The following is a 23,537-nucleotide window of genomic DNA, read 5'->3' on the forward strand; positions in this document are numbered from 1 at the left end:
TTTTAGTGTGCTGTATTTCAGCTTGCCTGTTTATTAGAATCTATCTCTCTTCCCAGTTATGGGCTATGCAAACGTAAAAGTTTACATGTAAGCCTATTCCTTTCGGAATGTCTTGTCCTAGCAGTACCATTGGCTGTTTAATCCAGAGCAAGTTCCAGCTTGTTCTATCCTGTAATATGAAGGGCAGGGTGAAAGGTGGTGATGGCAAAATGATGCTTTTACTTTCCCTCCACTTTTCACTTCCCCTTTTGAATGCAGTATTTTTTATGTGAACCCACATCTGGGACCATACATTAAACTTGTGCAGCTGGACAACATAACTGCAAATTCTATTACAGTTCCTGTGATGAATGCAACTTGTGTGCGCTTGCTGCTGTTTTTGAACATTTCTGTCCTGCCTTTTGGTCTGCACCCTTGTGCAAATTAATGGAAACAAACAATGTAGTTTATTGTACAAAACTCACATATACATGTACAAAACTCACATATACGTACTTTAGTAACGGATATGACCTCTGCTATTTTTAAGCAGCATTTGAACACGGTTTGGCATGGAGTCTACTAGTTTCAAACAGTCACTGTTGATTTTCGGATCCCTGTACCACACTTGAATCAGCACCTGAATGAGCTTCTCCATAGTCTTACAGTCCATAGCACGGATGTGACTTTTGGATATAGCCCACTAATTCTCAATAGGACTTACGTCCGGGGAATTCCCTGGCCAATCAAGTAGCTGTATTTGCTGCTCTGTCCTGAATTTCTTCACCACTTTCGATGTGTAACAGGGGGCTAGGTCCTGCTGCAATATCACAGTACCGTCAGGATACCTCTTTTCCAGCTCTGGAATAACTCTCTTTCATAGAACCTCAATATATTGTGGCGAGCACATCATTTCTTCTGTTGGCTGCAGGCTTCCGACAGCATAATGATCAACTTACTTTTCGTGTTTGTTTTGAGTAGAGAATTATGAATAAGATAGAAAACATGCTTTGTTTCAATTAATTTGCACAAGGGTGCACAAGGAGAACCTCCTGATTACTTTTGACTTTTTGCACTCAGTTCTTCACCTCTGTCTTCTACATGCTAGATGAAGATTTAACAATCTATAATTGTGAAACCATAGATCCATGGTGGAGGAAAGTTTCAAAATATATTGATGTTGTTTTAGGGGAAATATTGTATGTTTAGGCCAGGTATTTCTCTTTGCTTGGGGCACTCAACTCTGAGAGAGGGCTGTAACAAGATTGCAGGAGTGGTCACGGTAATCAAGTGGTTAATGATGGCAGCACAAAAAGCCAAAACTCTATATGTTCTTGTATAATGCAGTTAACTGATCTGGAAGAGGAGAAAAGAACTGGCCTTTTTAAGAGACAAAAAGAAACTTGTGATACTATCTGGAATACATTTCTAGAAAATGTTGTGATTATCTTAGGGAATTTCTTCCAGTCTTCTTAATTAAGCCTTTTCTCTTTTTATTCTACATCTCCACTTTTTCTTCCTTCCTGTTATTTATTCACTAAAAGCATGTGTCCTATGCTACTAAAAGTACAGTCACGGAGTGTGCATTTACTAAATATAGCATCCAAACAAGACAATTGTTTAGGAGAGGGAAGGAGAGTGGGATGGGATATGATTGGTTTGTTGTGACTGATATTACTTACTTTTCTGTTACAACTTGGCAGCGGTTACCTTGCTGCGAGAAGCCAAGTTACAGGGAACCAGGCAGAGGGCCTTCTCGGTAGTGGCACCCGCCCTGTGGAACGCCCTCCCACAAGACGTCAAAGAGAAAAACAACTACCAGACTTTTAGAAGACATCTGAAGGCAGCCCTGTTTAGGGAAGCTTTTAATGTTTGATGGACTACTGTATTTTAATATTTTGTTGGAAGCCGCCCAGAGTGGCTAGGGAAACCCAGCCAGATGGGCGGAGTATAAATATACTATTATTATTATTATTATTATTATTATTATTATTATTATTATTATTATCATTACCAAACTTCACAACTCCACTATGGAAGTTTACTTCCTATTTGTCACACTCTGCCGTAGACTGATTATTTTCATTTACAGACGGGGTACCTGAGTCACAGTGCATGACTCAATGCAAGGCCAAATGAGTTTTTCAGAGGAAGCTCACATAGAATAGGGAAGACATCAGCTCTTAAGAGTTCATTCAAAAGTACCCAGCAAAATAAACTGGATAGAAGTTAGTTTATCTGCCAAAGAAACATGAAGGACTAAGTCAACCCTGATGGGATCTGAGGTTCCAGCCAATCAAGGTATTTAAAACCTGATGCCTACTCCTAAGCCTTCCCCTGAAGCTTTCCTTGCTGCCTAAGATACGAAGGAAATCTCCAGTCCTGCAAACTGATATTAAATTGGATACTCTTTCACCCTTCCTTGATAAGGTACAGCAACGAAAGATGCAGGGAAATTGAAAGCGGCTGTGAAGAAGAAAAAACCCATGTATTTGAATCTACCATAAAAATGGTTAAGATAGGAAGGAGGATTTTCAACACTGGTAGCAATAGCTTCATTGACATGTTGCTGAAAATATAACTCTTTATTTCATATCCCTGCATACTTTTACTTGTGAATAAAAATTGTTGATGGATGTATTTGCTTGTTCCACTTGCTTACAAATACCATTGCTATTCAGATGCAGTATGTGGATTTTCAAAACATGGCTGCTGTGAAGTGTGCCATGGCACATCACATAGTTCTTTCCTCATTACCCCATGGAATACTTGCATGTTGGAATGGAAACACTTTGCACAACGAGAGATAACTTCATTACGGACTCTTTCTTCAATAGTGTTCTGGAGCACGATGACAGAAAAAACACCTCATGCAAGTCATTTCAAGGGACATCCATTTTATATAGGTAACAGATACCTGAGAATAACCACCTGAATGAAATATCCAATTACCATCTGCAGTAAAAAATGTAACTGATGTGTGGGACACTCTCAAATCACAAACATGTTCACAGCAGCCGATAGAAAACAGCACACAGAGGGGTAGTTTCTTTATAATGCTTAGATCTTAAAAGCACAACAATCTTTAACATCTTCATGCTAAAAATAAACTACTGTATTCTGGAGTGAATGACGCTTTGTGATAGGTTTGTTCTTACCCTACTCATGTCCCTAAAACAAGAAGTTTGTACAATTCTGTGCTGATACGTGTTTGTGTTTTTTTAGCCTGTTTGCTGCTAACTATGGCTATGTTCGCCCAGACAGTTGCTTAAAGGTTTAATAAGGTAGTGAACACTTTTCTGTTTTAAGATAGGGAGGTAAAGCTAAGAGGGAATGGAACTTTTGCAGCTGCTCCTGAACTTTGTTTCTGAGATGCTTCTAGTATTGCTGTTAATGTGTTCTGGTGTTTACCTTGACACAATTGGTGTGAAAGGGCTTTGAACACACTTAGAAAAGTTGGAAACAGCTAAAGGCTCTGTCCTTTAAAACAAATGGCACCACGTTAGGCAGATTTCCAGTCTAGCTAGGGAACTCAGGCTGGTGAAGAAGAGTAAGGCTTGAGACAGCGTGGAGAATTTTGGCCTGATGATCCAAGGTGGTTTGAATTTTTTTGATACAAAGATTCATGCAATGGGTGGCACATCTGTGTTATCAGGGGACATTATTTCAATGCACTGCAGTTGAGTTTGCTATGGAGAATCCTTTACACTGGTGAAAACATTAGTAGAGTGGGTGATGATTATCTATTGCTTCTCACAAAACCCCATAAGGCAGTATTTTATTGCTGTTTTTTCTTTAAATCATACAAAAGTAGGGAACTTGAGATGACAAAGAGTTGTAGAATAAGTTGCCATCATGTTCAAACCACTTGGCTCTTTATAGCTTGTATCCTAGATTCTCTACCCTAAGTGAAGGGTAAATCTCTCATCATAGCTGGGGACTTAGTGTGGATAATAAGAGTCCCATGATATTGGGGAATAAGGATATTTACTGTATTGTTCTTCCATTGATGGACCTTGTTCTCCATAGTTGTGTGGAACTGGTAGAGTGTTGAGCATGTTGTGTATGCCACTTGGCAATTAATAGCTGTGACTAATCAGGTGAAAGGCCATTTTAGCAAACTATATTTCATATTTTAGTATGAAATACAGTATTACCTTTTCATCTTTTTCTAATATTGCTTTCCAATTCATTTAAAACACTTACCTTTCTTGATTCTGTGAGATGGTCAGACAGCAGACTGAAATAAATCAATAATAAATGGTGAGCAAAGAGAACTGCTCATGTGAAATATTTTTTTAAAGGAATTAAGTTAACATATGGTCAGCTGAGTGGTGCAGTTGGTTAATTGATTAATTAGATTTTCACGGCTAGAGCCCAAGCTTCAAAAATGGTTCGAGTAATGAGGGTAAAAGGTTTTGGTTTCTTCTGTGTGCCAAGTGGAGCTTTGTCCTCTTCACAAAACAAAAAAGAACAGCATTGAACTAAGAACTTTTTGTAAAAAAAACAACAACAAAAAATAGTTAGACATTCACCATTATTGGCAGAGTTTTGGAGAACAGTTTGTGCACTGGCTAGCTGCTTTGAGTCCACTACTTTTTTGACACACTTACCAAGGAAATAAGTTGCCTGTGTTAAAGCTGTTGATTGAAAATTCAATTCTGTTTCCTTTTTTTATATAGTGTTCTGGCTTTAAAATATGATGACGTTTTCTCTAACTTAAGCTTGACATTGACTCAGTTAATATGTTACTAGGCAATGCATTTGAGAAGGGGGCTGATGGGGGAAGAGGAAAGGAACCACCTGGGTTGTCAGAGTCCCCTGAAACATGTTTTGGGGAAGGAATTAACGTGATATAAGTTATGCATTGTGCCCTAGGGCAGAGGTTCATGGTTTCTTTACTTGAAATGCTCACTCTGGAAATGACCCTTTTAATGGCCTTTTTGCCATAGTTGATGCTGTGATAGTGAAACCACTTGAGTGGCCTGTGGTGAAAAAAGATACTGGAAGCTAGAATTCCCACTTTAGTAATTCCGTCATTAATTTTTTATGCAAAAGCAGCACTCTTTCTACCAGGCCCATACGCTTGATACATGTCTGCACAGTTCTTTAGCTTTATGTTTTTGCTGTTCTCTTACAGACCCCCTTCTGTATTGTGTGGACACATTCTTATGGCTTGTGCTGCCCTTGTATCGTTCTAATGTTCTAAGAGATACTACTCAGAGCATCATACCTACTATTATACAAATTATAATTAATTACTATGTGGAAAAGTTACTTGAAACAGAACCTACCTGGCAGCTTTCATAAAATATAGGGTGCCTAATGTAGATTAGTGCCTTCATATGGAGAATTTCCATCCCCCTGCCACAGATTCGTAGGAGGGGCACAGAACTTAGCAGAGTGTATATAAGTGGGGAGCCCTTATACACATTGCAACTGCTGCCTGAGGACTATTCCATGCTGTCTCTGTGTGGCAATTGTAATATGTAACTGAGTCACATGCCTCATGATCCAGTGGGTGGGATACCTAGGGATAGCATTTTTCTATTTCCTCCTGTTATGAAACCATGTGTTTTGGATTTTCAGCCCAGGGAAGTGAGATGAGACAAATTGGTGGAAATCATATGGCACACGCTCTCCTATGACAAGCAGTAAGGGACACTGTGATTTATTTTCAAGGATGCCACCCATATGATTTCCTTCCTATCTGAAGAAGTGGGTTCATAGTTTGCAGGTTCTCATGGATCCATTGCCATCACTGAAGACGCAAGTGGTCTTGGTGACATGGAGTGCCTTCCAACAGGCTGGTGGTCCAACTACAAGCCTTTCTGGGAAAGGGTAGCTTGACTACAGTTATTTATGCTCTTCTAACCTCAAGATTGGATCACAGCAGTGCACTTTACATGGAGCTGCCTTTGAAGGCTGTTTGGAAGCTTCAAATAATGCAGAATGCAGCTGCCAGAGTACTGAAAGGTTTGATGCAAGCTGCATGTAACACCAGTTTTGTCACAGCTGGATTAGGTGACTAGAGCTCAATTCAAAGTACTGGCTTTTACCTATAAAGCTCCTTATAGCTCAAAACCCAAATAACTGCTGGAGCATCAGCCTTCCCTAACCCTTATGGCTCCATCTGAGGTTCTTTTTTCTGGGTTCCTTCTTTCAGGGATGGTTGGAGGAGGATGAAAGGGGAGATGGCCCTTTTAAGCTGCGGCTCCACTTTTGTGGAACACACTCCCCAGTGAGGTCTTCCTGGAATCCTTGTTGACATCTTTTCAGCTCCAGATAAAATGACCTTTCCTGTAGTCTTTTCGACTGTGCTAGTGGTGTTTGCTGTTTGTTGTGCTGCTGAAGCTATTTGTTGTTGTTATTAGAGGTTACTGGTGGATCTTTATGGACTTCCTGTGTTTTTATTATAATGTATTTTACCTATACCTAGGCTATTAAATATATTGTATGTCCCTTGGAGACCCAAGCTGATACGTCCACCTGGCTGCTGGCGCTGCTGACACTTGCCTCCTTAGCCTCAACTGCGATTCCAGATTGTGCATTCAAAAATGTAGTATATGGAATGCCGGTGCAAAATGCTGCTTCATATTTTTTAGTTTTTTCATCGCCTTTCCTATTAAGTTAATACACATATTTTTATTGCAATGGAGAAACTTCCTTTTTTTTCACTGACTCAATTTTTTTAAATTGCATGATTATCTAATATTGTAAAGAATGTTTTTCATACTATTGGCTGAACTTTTCTCTATGGGCTGGGAGCAAAGCTGCCCTTGCACTAGCAGAAAAAGCACCTTCTCTTCATGGAATGGTTTTTCCCAATTAACAGAAGAGTGTGGCATGAAAAAAGTGAGCCCCAGATCCAGAGCAATTCCTAGGTGTGTGCAAGCCCTTGTGTGGCACTTTGTACAAGATAATTCTCAGTATATTTTTATGGAGCACTTCGCTTCATACAATACAGCAGCCAGTCCTGCTTCTTATCCTGATGCATTCATAGCAGTCTCCCATTTGCTTTTCCACAAGAATTCATGGAACAGCACTAGTGCATTTTCTCCTTCTATTCACGTTTCTTTGGATCCCAGCCCATTTGTTTTAAATATTGAATTTCCTCCCCCCCTCCCAGATCCCATTGCTAAGATTCATTGAACTGTTTCGCTGTAGGTATGCATGTATGTGTGTACGTGTGTGTGATATATGTATATAATTGAAACAAATAAATCCAATAAAATACTTTTCGCATGAGCGGAATGGAAGAGCAGGAGCTCCACAATAATAACAACAATGATGATGATGATAATATAGATAAAATCATTTTGTATTTGAATATATTGATGTATTATTTACCCCAACTGTAAAATTGAGCATTGTGCTAATGCATTTTATACGGATCGTGCTGCTCGATGAAATGGCTAATTTATTTTAGCATATACATAAATAGCTAGCAGTTTTCACCAGGACAAGCTAATGAAAATGATGTTATGAAATTGTCTATAGTATGAGGAGTGATGGAGTCAAGTTTATTATTGGTTGAGTACTAGGACGTTAGTGAACTGGCCATCGTGTCTTTGAACTTTTGAACTGCTAGTTGTTTGTGTGATTCATTGATTTTGTTATCTCCTTGTGTTAACTTGTCTTTTTATTCCTTTATATATCCATCCATCCATCGATTTATTTATTTATTTATCTATCTATCTAGTTCTTGCATGCAAGGCAGTACAGAGAGAGAAACACAGGGTCTCAACTCCCTGAAAATTCAGTTGCTTGGAGAGAACTGGAGGCAGGTTTTAAAAGAACTCTGTACCAAAATTCTGGTTCAAGGTTCCATAACAAGAAAAGGGAGAATTAGTTTGAAGAGGCTTGACCTTGCAGGTGTCTGCTGTATTTGTGTATTCTCTCTCTCTCCCCCCCCCCCAAGATCAGTTTGCTCATCCTACCCCTCCTGCCTCTCTACCCCCTGCTTCACTTCTCCACTCCTTCTCAAGTCCCAACCTCCCTTATCTCCCTGGTGCCTGAAACACTGGGGGGGGGGCTCATTGAACCCTTTTGTCAGCTTCTTTTCCAGAGAATGTCTGCTTTGTTTCTCATTGTCTGATGACTTATGCTGACTGGTAATGCTACAAAATACTTTTAAAGGACCTGACCTCCTGTCATGTCTTCCTGGAAGGGTAACTGCTCCAGGCATCCTGCTTAGGTTGGGAGAAGACATGGAAACTCACTTGCTTCTACATGTGTGTGTTCTCCACTCTCCCTCTCTCCCCCCCCCCCACCGCCCTGACTTCAAATATGTAGATTTTATACTCAGCTTGCACCTCTAGATGCTAATCTCTTAGGCTGCAGTCTTGTGCCCTGTTCGATTGATTTCCTGGTCTTTCACGATTTCCAGAACTTAAGTGCTGTCTGTACATAAGTGTGACTGATGTCAGTGGAACATAACTCTCACATAAGAAGGCACAGGTTTGCAGCCTTCATGTGGGGAGAGTCTGCTTTTTTTCTGATCCCGGCAACTTACTTTGTAAGTGACATTGTGGTTTTGAAATAGCAATTGGTGTAAAAAGTCTGTCTTTTAGAATGCGTTCTTTTTTGTGTGTTGGGGTGGTGGTGGGTTGTTTCTGGAGGAGCTGCTCGCCTGTCAAATGCTTAGTAGTGCTGCTTCTAATTAAACAACTTGACACCTGCCTTTACTGTTCCGAACAAAACGCTTTTAGCATGGAGAGTTAGCAGACTTGCATGTGCTTGCCCAACTCACACATCTAGTAAAGGTGAGGCAGTTCAGTGGATATGCTTGGACTCTAACTAGCACCTTTAGTTTGTGCCTTTAAAAAAGATATTCATTGTTAAACAACTGCATTTAATGTTCTTTATCCTGCTTAATAATTCTGTCGGGACTTTCAAAAATACTGGTTGTGCATCGTAACAATTAAGTTGCCATGCCTCTTAGTGGGCTGCTTAAAGCTTTTCTTTTTTCCCTCTTGTCATTAAAAATAATAATAAAGATTTTTTTGGGGGGGGGGGCTTTTAGAAAGAAGTTTGGAAGCTGGAAATGCTTGTTTCTTCCCATTACCTCCCCACTCCCTCTTTTTTGTTTTCATTAAAAGAAGGCCTGTTTGAACTAGAGCACAAAACTAGTGGGAACGGCTAAAAACAGGGCTGACACCAACACTATTAGCCGAAAGAGAGAGAGAGAAATTCCATTTCTTTGCAACTATGTTATTGTTTACTTTACCATACACATCCTAATATGGTTAGCTCCCTGTCAAAGCGGCCGAGCCAGGGGCTGAGGGGCCCCCTCAGGGAGAAGCTTCTAACTGCTTCACAGACAATAAGAAACAAACGGCACAACTCCACAAAAGGCTTCCCGGAAAATAAGTGTCAAGTAAATCTTAAAGAACTCTGCCTCCTGACACACAGCTCTGTGTATGTAAACCTGCTTTATGCCACCATGCAGCCCAAGCTGAGATGCGTCTGTTTGGAAATATGACTCACTGTGGGTCTTTTCCTTTTCTTTCTTTGGGTTTTCTTTCTTTTAAATTAATTTTTGAAAGCTGTGGATTGACCCCTTGAAACCTATCTTTTGCATGCGCCTTCCATGAGCATTGTTTGTCCGGAGCCTTTTACTAGGAACATTAAGGTAAGAATGTCGATTTAGCCCGGGACGTTTGTCACTCAAACTAAGAATGATACAGGCGCTGCTTTGAAGCAAAACAAAACAAAAAAGCAAAGCTCCCCCCCCCCACAATATTCTGCCTTAGGTGTCTCAGACCTTCGTCCAAAGAGAGGTGTGTTGTTTCTCTTGATTTTCATGCCTACGTCCTTTTAAAATGCCACTAGTTGTGGAGGCTGCCGGAGTCAGAGGTGCACTCAGTCCTGTATAAACAGTGGCACAGATGCAAATGCGTTGCTGAGACCAATTGTCAGCTAGACCAATTTCTTTTAGAGGCTTTTCTGTTATTTCTTCATTCACCGTCATCTTCTCCACTTGTGATTACTCTCTGAACCACCCTTGGCTCTCCCAAAATCTTTGCAGTCTTGAGGCTTGCCAGTTATTATCTGCAGGACCAGAACAAAGGTAGGCTGTTAAACTCTGTGCTCCGGGGGAGGGACAAGTTATTTTTGGAGGATTGTCTTCCTAGTGTATGACTGGCTGACCTAAAAGGCGGGGGGGGGGGGGAGAGATCCTCCTCAGAGTGTAGGAAAGAGTAAGCGTGCACTGATTCAAGAAGCTTTTTATAGTGGAGCCTATTTCTATACAATTAAAGAAGCAATGTCCTTTTAAAACAAAGTATTTTTTTAAAAAATATATATGATGTTCCAGCAAATCCACACTGGATATGTACATATTTTAATATGTGTATTTTATTTCTTTAATAAAGAAGGCAGGGTTGTGTAAAACACAATTATTCTTTTGGAGGTGCGAGTTTTTATTCAAATTCTAAGCTTTCATTGGAATGATTAGGTGCTGGTGTCTTCTTCTTTTTTTACAGACGATTGTGAACTTTTTGGATAGCATGCTACTAATATACTTTTCTGTATTAGTGTACCCACTCCTCCTCCTCCTCCTCCTCCTCTAATTGTTGTTATTTCTTTTCGGCCACTCAGCTCCAGCAGGATGTTTTCTACTAAACATCCCCGCCTCCCTCCTTAGGTATGTGTAGTATTTAATGTAAATAGAGAAATGAAAAACAATACATAGGCCCCAACTAAGAAGATTCTAACAATCTTCACTTCAGAGAAACCTAAAAATCTAAAACCTGTCCATGTTGATTCTGGAAAATGCAGTGGTCAGTATCACAAATAACTACAAGGCTATAAAGTCTTGTTAAGAGATGATAAGTTAACCCAACCTGAGGAATTCCTACTTAAGCAGTATAAATGGTAAATGTGGGAATTTTCAGCAAAGTTGTTTGCAAAGATGAAGCAAGGTGCTAAAAAAAAAATTGCTGCCTGCTGTTACAACCCCTAGGACATGATGTAGAAAAAGTTAAGCACTTTAAAGTCCCATGGATATATACTGGAGAATTAAATACAGTATTGAATCTTTCCCATTGAGATCAATGAATTCTAAAGCACTTAACAGTGACTCGACTCTGCCCCTGTTGTTTACTCTGGCCATTTCTATAGTCATTTTTTTGATTGACTTAATAGCTGGTTGGGTGTGTGTGAACATGCACATACATGTTTATTTTTTTTGTATATTCCCTACTGCCGTTCCCCCTCCTTTTATTTATTTTTCATGTGAGATCTATAGGCTGATACCAAATATTTTGAAGCCTCTTTTTAAGCGAAAAAGCAAATCAATGAGCTCTTGTATTCAAAAAATATTCTAACCCCCAAATGCTAGAAATGGTGCAATTTGAAGTAATCATATACACGGTATATATGCAGTAGTGCTATATAATCAATGCCATCATTTACAAAAGTCTAGAAATGCTTTTTTTTTATTTTAAAAAAAATATGCGTGTTCTGTTCTGTTTTTTTGGAGGGGGACATTGAGGGAGGTAATAGGAATTAGTAGCCTTTAATTAGACATGGAGAAATTCACATTTTACAGGGATTTATGTTAGAACATGGAATGGCGGGTGGCTTGTTTCCTCATTATGAATACTCTCTGCACATAATGAGGTTCATCATTAGTTGATGGAGTGAATTTGCCCTAGCTCTACCTTGAAAGGCACATAATTTACATACTACTTCAGAGCTCAGGCTTTAATGGATTCCTCGATGAATAAAATGAAAAGCTACTTTCTTTAAATCTTTGAACACTGTTTTGATAATATTGATTTAATAAGACATTCAGTTTGCTTGTTAAGTATTTTTGAAAGTGCATTCTCGTTTTTGCCACAAAATTCATATTTTAATGCTCAAAGTTGGACAATGATAGTCCAGTGGCACAGACGTAAACAAAAAGGGGGTGGGTGGGAGAGGGTTTATTTTCTTTAACATTGCCGATTCCTTTGACACTGCTGCTTTGCAATTATGGTCATGTGTACTCTCGATTGTTATCCAGATGAACTGCCAGAAAGCTTGCTTATAATATTTTAATGTTATGCAGCATGCTTCTTGATTCATTAAGTTGCATGTGGCACGAGGATGATTATTTTTTTTACTGTACATTTACTGTATGCATTTTAGCAGTGATTGATCTATAGAAGCACATTACTTGCTCTCAGGCTGACATTGATAGAACCACTAGCACCACCTCTCCATCTATTTTAATGAGACCCCCAAATCCCCCACTCCCACCTCCCAAATCTGCTGTGTACATATGATTAAATTAAAGGAAATTGAATTGTAGGCTGCCTATTATGTTATAATGTCATCAACTTGCTAGAGTACTAGTGTGCAGGGAAGGTGTGCCCAATATACCCTTCCCTCCAACCCTTGTTTCCTGACCATAAGTCTTTTAGCCATTTTATAAAGGAATTAAGCAGAATCACAGTGCAAGGCATTTGTATGTACAGTAGCAAGTTTCTTAAGTTTCCTTCTTGCATGTCACTGCTTCTTAGATACACCCTGGAAAAGTTAGGAAAATAATGTTTTTTGAGAAGTCCTTTACTGGTGGCAGACAGGACACCTGTGCATAGGGAGTTTGAGTAGTTCAAGGTCAAAAGTGGTAAATGGATTTTGCCTCCATTGGTTTCAGTAGAGTAATTATAAGGTGTTCAGACTTGTTTTGATAGAATGTTTTATTTCTTTAAAAAAGATGAACATATATTAACATTAGCAGAATAATCTATGTCATCCTGTCTTTTTTTTAAGGCAATTTTCCTCAGCTGCAGACCTGTCTACTTGAAAATCTTTTCTCTATTCTAAAACATATATTTGTTTAGGGAGTTTTCATTGAAGTGTACATGACAATTACAGCTGTTCATTAACAAAATTGGGTATTTGTTTTAAACTTTAACCAATCACTTTGATATGCTAATTATGGTGTAATTTAATTTGAGCCCTGTAATGATGATGCCGTTATTATGGACATAAATGATGCAGTTAAACTGAGAGTAATCTCATTTGCATACTGTACATGCCAGTAAATTAAGCCCTTTCTTCGTCTGCCTCAGCTTTAATTTTCCACTTCTTTTCACACAGCGCCTTTTCAGCCACTCTCTTATAAGCCCACTTTGTAATAGTCCTGATGACTGTTTGATGTGGAGAGTTGGTGCACCACAGTAATGCAAGACACAAGATGTAACGTTTAAAGGATTCATTATCTTACTGAGTGTTCCCTTAAGAAGCTGGGATTAACAGGGAGGTGGAAGTGTCTTTTCAGTATTCAGCATTACAGGCTTCCAGATAAACAAATGCTGAGTCTTTTGGTACCCTTGCCATCTTTAGAAAGCACATACATGTGCAATGAACCCTCGTATATGGTTTTGTTGTACTAATCCTAGGATTGAACTGTTGCATATTAACTACTGTACAGTAGTAACTATGTATGTATGTATGTATGTATGTATGTATGTATGTATGGAGTTGTGTAGACTGAAAGCACTGTATGTTACATTAGTAATATAACCAGGCAAATTTTAAAATCAACTATATTCAGAATGCCATCTTGGCCTACTTTAGATGGGCATGCTAATAATTATCTTTCTATCTACCAACTCTACTTCGTATTTTTTAAAATTTGATTTTATTTTTTGATGTTGACTGGATCAAACCTTAAGGTATTTTAAAGAACATTTCGATATTATGCATGTGTTATAACTACTGGTCATATTAACATCTTTGGAACACATCAGAACTAAACACAAAGGTGTCAGTTTATGTATTTATTTACTTCTAAGATTTATATACTGCAGAGCTAACCCATGGATTAGTTTGCCATGTCACAAAATACAATAGGGAGAGAGATGCCTTGAAATTAAGAAGTCTGATTAGTTTTATTTATTTTTCTGTTGCTTTCTTTCTTGATAATATTGCTACATTGTTAACTATCCATGAAAGGGAACACCATTTTTTCCTTGGAGGACCGGGATGCTGCGAGAGGTTTTTGTTAGCTAAAGATTATTATTAGGCTTTTGGAAATCTTGTCTTGAACAACATCCCATGACCAAAAATAGTTTTGTGCTGTTGCCTGTAAACATTCACATTAGTCATTTCCTGGGTGAATCGTATAAAAAGATTGAGCAATACTATGCTACCCCCTCCACCCTTTAAAATAGTACACAGTAAACAAAAGAGATGTTCCGTACTTAGTTTGCCAACTGTCTGTTATTTAATGGTTCTTGCCTGCACATTAGTTTAGTTTATGCGACTTCCATATTGGTTTCATGACGGATTGGTTTTCCAGTGCTCTATTTCATGGGGAGCTAGCCTTCTGGTGTTCCTAATTCAGATTCAAAAGCAATTGAGTGCTGTTTCTCTTTGATTCCATTGGGTATTCACTCCCCACCTTCATTATGGAATAAAATAATTGATCTCAGATTCAGAATAGCTTTGTTATATGCTTGGGACTTGTGGCACCACAGTTTACAAGGTAATCTTGGAAGAGGTCCATCTTCTCTAACATCCTGTTTCCTCAGTGGTCAGGTGCCTCCAGAAACAGCACAAGCAGAACATGAATTGTGTAGTCCTAACCCTGCTGTTGCCTCCCAGTAACTGCATACTGCAGCTTTATATTGTAGACACCATACATTTCAAACACATTTTAAGACACCTTCCCCAACAAAAGGAATCCTGAGATATGTAGTTTGTTCAGGGTGCAGGAAACTGTAGCTCTGTATGTGTGGATAAACTACAGTTCCCAGGATTATTGTTGTGTGTATCTTTTAAATATATGGTGGGTGTGTAGCCTTGATCCTTGGACCAGTAGCCACGGGCAATCAGGAACTCCATGCAAATGAGGGAATGGGTTAGCAGAGGATGGATGGAACTTCCTGATTTTTTCCTGAACCCGGCATCCAAACCAAGCAGGCTCCTGGTGGCAAGAACCCCACCCACCCACAACACCGATGTAGCTCTTCATTCATCATGTGTGGCAGTCATGGACAGGTCTTCCTGAATTTGCCTAGATGCCTTTTAAAGCTTCCTAAACTAGTAACTTTAGTGGCTCTTAGACATTCTTGGGGCAGGACAGGGTAGTCTGTTGTGGAATATTTCCACCTTGACACCATCCAAGTAGAGTGACACCTCTACTTCTTAACTGTATAGTGGATATGAGATCTTTTTTACAATATTGTAATGCAGTAATGACAATCGGAAAGCTCAGAAAGCAGCCCTGTTATCTAGGCTAGTAGTTGTCATATTCTATTCTAAGAACTTTGTGCCAAACACGTGAAACCCTCAGGACATTTTCTTCATCCAGTTGCTTGATTCTATCTTACTTAGAGGTAAGTGGAGTCTGACCAAACTGCGGGAGGCAGTGGAAGACAGGAGTGCCTGGCGTGCTCTGGTCCATGCGGTCACGAAGAGTTGGACATGACTAAATGACCAAACAACAACAAGGTGCAGTTTGAAAATTTCTATGAAATTTTCTATGACTGTATCCTATGCCCAATAGTTCATCTTATTGCTCCCCAAACGAAACACAAAGCAAAAAGCCAATACATGTGTAACCTACTGCTGCATGCAATAGAGTACCAGCTGAATTCTGTGCACTCCAGCAATCTCCATATACCAAAGTTGAGCTGGAAAACCATAGGTGTAAAAGCTATATTTATCAAGTAAATGTATTAGCCATTTGCAGAAGAGGAGCTGTTGGCTTCAGGTTTTCAACAGACTTAAGTATCTTCCTGTTACTTGATGGTTTCACAAGGAGAAGGGGATGACAGAGGACGAGATGGTTGGACAGTGTTCTTGAAGCTACAAACACGAGTCTGACCAAACTGCAGGAGGCAGTGCAAGACAGGAGTGCCTGGTGTGCTCTGGTCCATGGGGTAACAAAGAGTCGGACACGACTAAACAACAACAACAACATTTATCTACTTCCCAAGAATGCCATGTTGCACTGAGAAAGGATTTAGATGGTAGCACCTGCAAAATTATGTTGTTTTGCCTAATTTCCTCTCTTATTTTCATTGGCCAGTATTCAGGCAGATGAGATTGCTGATTACATTAAATAGGGACATAGCGACTTCACTCTTGTTGCCTTCTGAATCAAGACTTATTTAGTGCTTCTTTTTTCTTACATTAATTTTAAATCTCATCAAAGTTGCGAAAACTGAGCCATGGTGCAACAGGCCACAATCCAACACAGGATTAAATAACCCAGGAATAGGATCCACTCCTTAGCTGGGTTTCACATCTCACCCCTAGAGCTTTGTAAATTTGGATCAAGTTAGCTAACTGCAGACCTAGATATGCTGCCTGCTTCACACCTTCAGAGATACCCCTTATCAGGGGGGAGATTGCCCAGGACTGGGCAACTTCTTGCCCGAGGAGAAACACCATTAAATGTGTGGGTTGGCTTGGCTTTCAACTTGAACCATAACTTCAAAGCTCTCCTGAGGCAAGACTCTGCTTAGTGCCAGAGGCTGAGAACTATCCAATCTGCATTTTCAAAGGTCTTCCTCCTCAGGTGGAAGAGGTGTTTTTTATTTGTGTACAGCTGATTCCCCCCCCCCCAATGATTCAGTTCCCTCTAATATAAAATAATTCCCCACCCCTGTCCCATAGAAGCTAAGCTTATGCATTCATAACTACATACATACACGTTCTTCCTATGTTACCCTTGCCCCTGTCTTCTCTCTCCTCTGTTGAAATTTAGGTTGTCAGTTCCTTGGGACTAGAACATGTATTTTTCTTGGGTTACTTCATAAAGGGATGGGGAAAATTTAGCACTCTAGATTTTATTGGGCTACAACTCCCATCATCCATCATCCTTGGCTGCAATTAATGGGAAATTGAGTCAAATAGCATCTGGAGGGCCAGGTTTTCCCTATTCCTATTGAAAATTATCATAAATGACACTACGCAAATCAGGTGTGGGAAACATTTGGCCCTCCTGATGTTGCAGATCTACAACTTACATTATCCCTGGTCATTGACCATTCTTGCAGGGGCCTCTGGGTGTTATGGTTCATCAACATATGGAGAGCCAAAGGTTCTCCACACCTGACATAAATGATTAACTACAATGAGAAATTCACTTCGGACACTTCCAAAGCCCTGCCTTGACCAACAGAAGGACAAGTGAAATGATCTGTTCACAAGACTTCTGCCAAGCCCTCAGGTTTTGGTGGATCTAAGATAGAATATTCTACAACTTGGTGAGAGCTAGCTGTATAAAATATAAATATAATAATTAGACTTTGCCAGTAATTTTGGATAGACTGTTTGCAAATACCAGATGGGGAGATGTTACACTGATGCACCAAATATATCTATGGAGCTTTTGGAAGAATAAACCGCGGTCATAGACATTTTGCAAAATTAAAAATTTCCTTCCATATTAGAATTAGAGAGTGCTGTACGGCCATTAAAATGAGTTTCATATCGTAGAATCTATGTCAAAGGGTCAACTACATGTGATGAAATGGCAAGAACAATTATTACTCCTCTTTCAGATCAGAGAGTGAATCATTGCTGTTAAAGAGTGTGAAAGTGACTATTTGGACTAGAACCTTTAAAAGCCTGAGGGTGGACCAGGCGGGGGAGGGGGCTCTTCCCTCTAGCCCACTCTAGAGCTTTAAATACAGGCATATCTTAAGAGTTTCCAGCATTGCTCGCACTTTTCTTCACTCAGATTTCACTCTCATTTGTAGTTATGCGTTATTTCCATTGTTCTTCTTCAGGTTGTTTTTCATTAACATGGCTGTAGGTGGTGGTTAGTCATTGGGAAGGATTTTTGCCCACAGGCAGAATTGGGCCAGGCCACGCTAGACAGTCCTTTATATATATATACAAACTTAATGTAGTCCGATAAATTCTAAATATTATTTTCTGTTGTGTAAGTTGTAATTAAAGATCCATTAAAACCATTGCGACAGAATCGAAAACTCTTTCCCATTGTCTAGGTCATATTAGAAGATCCAAGAGTAATTGCAGCACTCCCAGGTTGTCTGAGGGGGCCACCAGAGCACTTTGTGTCATGGTGGACCTGCAAATCAGGTTAGCTGCCCTTAGGTGGTCCCACCCCTTCGGCTGCTCAGTGACTGGATTTTTGTTCTGTGTCAAGCTAGACTTGGTGACTGTAACAAACTAAGTGGCTGTGTTAAACCAGAAAAATGCCTCTGTGCAGTCTGTTGCCCCCATGCTTAGTTAAAGCATTTTTAAATTGGAAGCCAACTAAATTCCCCCCCCCATTTATTTAATTATCAACCCCCACCACCACCACCTTCCATCTTACACTTTTTTTGGGTCAGATTGATTATTAATTAGGATAAAGTGTTTACTGTCTCACAGTAACCCTCTTCGTTTCCTCCTGGAAACAGTGAACAAGTTTGGAGAGCAACTTCCTCATTAGCTGCCTCCAGTTCCTTTTTGAAACAAGCATGGTGATCCTCAGTTTTCTTACGGGAGTATTCCAAGCTAAAGGCCCTGGAGCACTTGCTCCAATTATACCGTGGATAATCTGATGTTGGGAAGATAGAAGTTTCAGGTTACAGAGCCAAGATTGGGTTTTGCAAGATCAGCGAGAGATCCCAAGGAAGTCATATGCTAGTCTGACGGAGTCCCGAGTTCAACCAAGCTCTTATATATCTCTGGAAATGGAACCTGATAAATATTACTCCTAAAGAAATGTGGTTGGAGCTCTGAACTATCATGTCTTTGTACGTATAGCCTTTGACTGTATTTTATGCTTTTTGAAATGAGAACTCCTAGGAAAGTGAATAGCTTCAATTTAGGAATGTCAGCTAATTAAGACCCCCTCAGTCTTCTCTCGTTCAGAATCTGGTAACTCATCCACCTCTTCACATATGTTTCTGGAATTGACCCTCACACTGTAGGTTTGACAGGCTTGGGGGGGCCATGAGAACTCCTTGGCAGATGATCCATACTCAGGGTTGTCATAATCAGAGAATATAAGAAGAGCCTGCTGGATCAGGCCAATGGCCCACCTAGTACAGCATCCTGTTCTCACGGTGGCCAATCAGATGCCTGTGGAAAACCTGCAAGCAGGACTCGAGCGCTAGAACATTTCCCCCTCATGCTGTTTCAAGATAATTGAATACTTGCGAAGTGTTTAGAAGCATTCCTGACTCAATGACAGGAATCACTGTCAGAGGGGCCCAGGTGCTAGGTCATAATATGCTCACCTGTACTTGTTTATTCACAAAAAGGTAGGATATAGTGTTCTGCAGAACTAGTTACTTTCTGGGTCCTTGCTTCCTTCTTATCCAGGCTAAAACAGGCTAAAAGCAATTTTTTGGGAGTAATGCCCATGTGCTTTGGATGGGTAATTTTCCAAATAAACCTCAGTTCCTGGTTTCAGCATCCACTGTATAACTTTGGTAATCTTTCAACCTGGAGTTGAGGGTCTTTGGGTTTTGTTTTTTTGCTGGGGACAGTGCTAGAAAAGACAGACATAATGCATATGCATTTTGCCTTCTCATTCACAGTACCTACCACTTTATCACAGCCACTTGCATTTCACCATGTAGATTTGTTTAGAAACTGATAGTTTAAGAAGTATTTCAGGACAAAACTTGTTGCCTGGGAAAAGGGCCCATAACACACAATCCCAATGGAATAAAGTTTCTACGGGATAACTTAATGTTAAACCCTTTATTTCAATAGCAAAAGAAAATATGATATTTAATCTTTTTTCAAAAGGAAAACGAACATACCTTTTTTTTAACTGAAGAAAAATCCAGTATATACTCGCCAGGTGTGGCAGAACTGCTACACGAGCTTCTCTACAAGCGGTCACTGTTGATTATCAGGAGGAGTGGGATGAAGTGGCAGGAGGACAGTGCAGAGTAAACACACTCTTTTCCTTTTTCTAATATGGTTTTGTACTATGTCTTGTCTTGTTATGCATTTTCCCTGATCCTCACATGACACAAGTTTGTATAGCCTGTGTAGATTGCCTTTCCTTTTGGTACTGGAGGTGTGATTAGCCAGCTCTAGTGTTTGAGGAAAAGGGCTGTAGCTCAGTGGTAGTGCATCTCCCTTACATTCATAAGAACCCAGGTTCAATTCTTGGCATCTCCTGGTAGGGCTTCCTGGAATTCTACCAGTCAGAGGAGACAGTACTGAGCTAGATGGACCAATTGGTCTAACTCAGTAGAAGACAGCTGCCAATGGCCCTTCCTATTTCACTCTTGACTTGCCTGTAAATCACTTGTGGCACTTCACACATGGACATATTTCTTGTTAGTAATGTGGTCTTGGGTTTTAAAAAGGGCAGGAGCTGGGTGAAGTCTATTATGTGAAAATTTGTCTAATACTGCATTACACGACATTCACATTTCACGGAGAACAAGTCCTAGATTGCTTGGAAAGGCCTAGGACAAAACTCTCAAATTAAATTTGCAGAATGAGCCAAGGCTGAAATTTGAATGTGGTTTTTTTTTTAAACATTTTGGATGGAAGAAAATGGTCCTTCAAATGTCATGTTCTTCATTTGTTTAGCCATTTTCACCAATGGAATTAATCTAAGTTAAGGTCAAGGATTCCTCCCTCCCCCAATTATCACAAATGAGTGTTGTTGTTGTTGTTGTTGTCAACTCTGGAAATTATGGGAAATGGTAAATACATAATCAGTTTGGCAGCCAGTGAAGGGGCACTTTTGATGCACAGTTCTGAAGACCTGTTAGGGTGTGTTCCTACCACAAGGTCCGTCCTCTTCTACCCATTAAAAAAAATATTGCTCATCTTTGCAGGAGGGAAATTCCTACCAGTGATTCAACATTGCAAGCTTTCCTGCATGTAAAGCAGCTGTCTTGAATGCTCAATAGTTAGTAGGCCTGTTGGCATGGAAGGACCCAGCCTGTTGTTTGAAATGAAGCCCTTCCCAAACAGCCCACAAAATAGGGCTGTAGAAGATGTGCTAGCTGGGAAGAGCAGTGCTATAAATAGCAGACTGTAGCCCTCCCATGCAAATGGATTTTCAGGGACTGGCAGGACACCAGGGTAAGGGGGGCTGGACTCTGACTCAGGAGAGGGGAGCAGTGGTGTGGGGGCACCTGTACCAGCCAGGAAGCAAGAATCAGAGGCAGGGGAAGCTTCAGAGCTGGAGGAAGAGGCAGACCAGGCAAGTGAAGGGCTGGGTGCTTCCCCACCCTCTCTTGTACCAGTGTCTCCCAGAACTAGGAGAGAACTGAAGCCAGAAGAGCAGAGGCAGCTTCTACGTTTCCAAGCACAATTCAAAGTGTTGGTGCTAATTTTTAAAGCCCTAAACGGCCTTGGCCTAGTATACCTGAAGGAGCATCTCCACCCCCATCGTTCTACCTGGACATTGAGGTCCAGCACCGAGGGCCTTCTGGCAGTTCCCTCACTGTGAGAATCCAAGTTAAAGGGAACCAGGCAGAGGGCCTTTTCAGTAGTGGCACTCGCCCTGTGGAACGCCCTCCCACCTGATGTCAAAGAGAAAAACAACTACCAGACTTTTAGAAGACATCTGAAGGCAACCCTTTTTAGAGAAGCTTTTAATGTTTGATGGAGTACTGTGTATTTAAATATTTTGTTGGAAGCTGGCCAGAGTGACTGGGGAAACCCAGCCAGATGAGTGGCGTATAAATAATAAATTGTTGTTGTTGTTGTTTTTGTTACACAGGCGTAGTCTCCAGCTGCGTGTGTGCAGCCCATAAGGGGAAGGTACATAAACTGGTATAGCAAACCTATTGCTGCGACTGCTCCATAGTTTGCGAATCTGGGAATAGCTTCCCAACTGCTAAATTGGTGTGCATAAATATGCAGAACTGTAGAAGTGACTGTAAGGGTTATATATGAGAACAAATAGTAAACTACCGCCCATGTCCATTTGTTTGGCTGGGGAGCACCCTTGACATTGATGTATTAATACAGGAGCAACATGCCTTACTCCTTCTCACAATAGTTAGGACCGTGTCAATTCTTCCAACTTAATTCCACAACTTAATGAAAGGGTAGCTGCAGCTGAAGTCTTGAAGAACCACTACCAGTTGCAACAGTCAATGTGTAGTCTAGATGCATCAGTGATGAGCAGCAACTCGCTACCCCTGAATCTACTGTATCAACTAGCTTTTAATAGTGGGCAGGAACTCAGATATGAATGTGGAAGGGTTGGAAAAGCTACTTGCATTCCTCCGTGAAATCTCCCTTCCACCATTGCAGAGGATTTGTTGCCCCTGAAATGATTTATTGACTGAAAAGGCAACTCTTGTTCAATGTGGATGACTAGGGTTTTCAATTCGTTCACTTTGTTGTGGTGGTCTGGCATCATCTCTTCCCAGCATTCCAGCCTTACTTCTGGCTTCATTCTTCAAACCGTATTAATGAAGTTGGTCCTGCTCTTTTACTGCTGTTTGAACGTCTTCCCACTCCTTGTGGGTGCAAATCAATTGGGAATTCCAATGACATTTAAATGGCTATAAAAGCTTCCATACCTTTTTTTTTTTTTGCCAGCAGGCTTTCCTAATTGTGAGCATGTTGTTAGCTCATTTAGATCAGTAGCAGTGCTTCCTATAGGTGCTTTTTTGGACTCATGCCCCAAGGTGTGTTTGGGAAGATGCCTGAGAACTCCGTTTCACCCTGACTCTGCATTGTAGAGTCTGCAACCAAGATGGGACTATGTAATCTGTTCTGCATTTTGCTTCTTAGAGCAGGTTCTTTATACACATAATAAATCTTGAATATATTCCAGTGGTTTTTGAAACTTCAGGAAGTTCCTTGGAATCATAACATGGATTCTTCAAAAATGAAGATCAGCAATGACCAGCTTTCTCACAGAACAGCTTTTTCATCTTTTTCTGCAGTCCCAAGTAGTGTTGGGTTTGTTCTAGGCCATATGTACTTAGTTGTTGGCGGCGGTGAGGCCAACAGGCTTGACCTGTGGCCTTAATTAATGGAGAATGTTACTAAAATCCTCTGCAAGGTGCAGGGGTTCCCTAGCAGATAAATTGATGTGAAAAATGTTCGCTGATAGAAAGTTGGAAAATAAACACAGTGCAAGGAGCATCCCATACTATTGTTTTGATTTGAGCATTAGCTGACAGAGTGGGGCGAGGAGAATATATGAAATAGTGAGGATTCCTTTCAGATACTCTGCATAGCTTTTTTAATAGAAACAAAACATTTGTTTTAACAAAACAAAAAGCACAATACACTCTTCCACTGTGCAGTTGCTCGAGTGGATTCTAGTTACACTGAATAATTGTTTGTACATTCCGGTTCATTCTGGTATGCAAGTGTTCACATGAACCATGTACCTCTAATTATGTCCTTGGCAGATTATTAATCAAACATACATTTTTAGGCCTCCTTTCCTTTTCTGTTATTGTCACCATCTTATTGATCTTTTTCTACACCTCATCAGACATTTCAGGATTAAAACATATTTTTCTGTGGGCCACAGTGCTATTTGCCTCCCTTGCATGTGACATAAGTGTGACTAGAAAAAATATTGTTTATCAAGAAGCCCCTTATGATACAGTTGGCCCTGAGAGAAAAAAATGGCACAGCCACCACTA

The 23,537-nt window shown here is 40.2% G+C and overlaps 1 protein-coding gene and 1 long non-coding RNA gene across 37 annotated transcripts in view; one reads left to right on the plus strand and one right to left on the minus strand.

The window, feature by feature from the left end:
- Nucleotides 1-23,537, plus strand: part of FOXP1 (forkhead box P1) — a 544,444-nt gene that overhangs the window by 256,939 nt on the left and 263,968 nt on the right. Inside the window, exon 1 of one of the 36 annotated variants that reach the window (XM_088662405.1) lies at nucleotides 9,398-9,613. The exons of 33 other annotated variants lie outside the window; for them this stretch is intronic. The gene's annotated coding sequence lies outside the window, so the exon portion shown is untranslated. Of the gene's footprint in view, nucleotides 1-9,397; nucleotides 9,614-23,537 lie in introns of those variants that run through there. 2 more of the 36 variants (XM_035106656.3, XM_060271347.2) reach the window with 2 other exon arrangements.
- Nucleotides 2,686-9,878, minus strand: LOC148686971 (uncharacterized). Its single transcript, XR_015948284.1, has 3 exons — nucleotides 9,746-9,878; nucleotides 4,186-4,219; nucleotides 2,686-2,820 (listed from the first exon to the last, which is right to left on the minus strand). It is a non-coding gene; the product is annotated as an uncharacterized LOC148686971 (long non-coding RNA).

This window comes from Zootoca vivipara, chromosome 2, assembly GCF_965207765.1.
Source record: "Zootoca vivipara chromosome 2, rZooViv2.hap1.1, whole genome shotgun sequence".
NCBI lineage: Eukaryota > Metazoa > Chordata > Lepidosauria > Squamata > Lacertidae > Zootoca > Zootoca vivipara.